The sequence below is a fragment of the Hibiscus syriacus genome, unplaced genomic scaffold (assembly GCF_006381635.1).
Source record: "Hibiscus syriacus cultivar Baekdansim isolate YM2019G1 unplaced genomic scaffold, ASM638163v2 tig00110911_pilon, whole genome shotgun sequence".
Classification (NCBI taxonomy): domain Eukaryota; kingdom Viridiplantae; phylum Streptophyta; class Magnoliopsida; order Malvales; family Malvaceae; genus Hibiscus; species Hibiscus syriacus.
The window spans coordinates 768,622-770,324 of record NW_024062910.1 but is presented as its reverse complement, the minus strand read 5'-3'; the positions used below and the strand labels follow the sequence as shown (position 1 = coordinate 770,324).

Genomic DNA, 1,703 nt, shown 5'->3' with positions numbered 1-1,703 from the left:
CCTCCCTCTCCATGACCATCATATTTTGTAGTTAATGGATAAAATTATTGGTTTCTATTTCCTTACAGGCTGAGAAAATACTTGTTCTCATTTAGCATACCTTAAACCAGGTGCATTATATGTGTGTGTATATATTTGAAAACCTTGTTTAATGAAGTCACGATTCTTTACATACATGCATATGTCTCGATAGTTTAATTATTTGTTGATGGTCGCTTACAAAGCCGTCGAGTTCGTCGAATCAGGCATGGTTCTTGGTGTAAGCACAGGTTCCAAGGCCAAGCACGCCGTGGACCGGATCGGTGAGTTACTTCATCAAGGCAAGCTTAACATTATAGGAATCCCTACCTCGATAAAGATGTAAGAACAAGCCAGTTCTTTAGGCATCCCAGTATCCCACGATCTCGATAGCCACCCCACTATCGATTTGACGATCGATAATGTTGATGAAGTTGACCCTCATCTTAATCTCATCAAAGGTAGAGGTGGGTCTCTTTTAAGAGAGAAAATGGTGGAAGCAGCTTGCAAGAAATTCATTTAGACCATCGATGAATCCAAGTTGGTTAAGTAGTTGAGAGGCAACGATTTGGCTTTGCCTATTGAGGTGGGATTTGCAGTTTGCAAGTGAAGCTATTTTGAGGATTGCTAGAGTGATTGAACTTGGCATGTTCCTTGATATGGCAACTACAGATATTGTTACAAGTGAGTTTGGAATCACCCTCCAGAACAAGCAGTAGAAACTGAAATTTTGTTTGTTTTTTTTTTAACTCTCTTTTTAATAATTAGAGAATTGATTTTTGGCATCTACTGATTGATTATCTAGTTATGTTAGTATTGTAGAAGCAGATGGACTATGAGAACTATGTATGTCAACAGTTATGATAATTTTGTTAGAAAAAATGGTTAATCCGAGATAAAAATAATAATAATAAATAAATATTATTATATAATCGAGCGAAGCAAAATAAATAAAGAATTAAAATAGAGGACCGTGATTTGTTTACTCATATGTAGACATTGAATAGATGATTAGAGTATGATAAACCGAAGAAGGATTTTTGTTAAGGCTTGTATGAACAGTTTCCTTAAGACAGATTCGTACTCTCTTAGGTGCTTTGAGTAACGTTGGACGGTCTCCTGGGATACAGCAACAAACGATCACAACAATAAGCACAACCGTAGTGATCAGTCGAACACAATCTTGCATTTCTCTATCACCAGAAAGAACGAATTTGGAACGAATTTTCTAAGTATTTTTCTTATTCCAAAGTTTTAAACTTGTATAACTTGTGTCTCATTGTGCCTAAACTAGCCTATATATAGGAAGAGAAAATTGACTGAAAAGTTAAGACCTTGATTAAAAGACTTCTTCTATTGATGAAAGAGATTAAATTTTCATAAAAGGATTTAATATTTTCATAAAAATGATTGATGAATATGTATGATTTAATGGATATAAATTTAAGCAAAAAATTAAATTTATTCACTAAGTGACACGACTTATAATTAATTAGCTATAAATAACATCAATTCATTCATTTTTCCAACAAATTTTGTTCTTTTAATCGGATTATTATTTGGATAGTTGCAGTTTTGAAGGTATTTTATAATATCATGCAAATGGTTTTTTTTTTTTTGAGTTTTTACAAACTTCTCTTTATTTTTCTCGACCTTCAACCTTCTCGAAAGTTTTGCCCCTTTAT

At 33.4% G+C, this 1,703-nt stretch overlaps 1 pseudogene; it reads left to right on the top strand.

The window, feature by feature from the left end:
• Positions 1–208: 208 nt before the first annotated feature.
• LOC120146330 lies at positions 209–737 on the top strand (annotated as a pseudogene).
• The last annotated feature ends 966 nt before the right edge of the window (positions 738–1,703 follow it).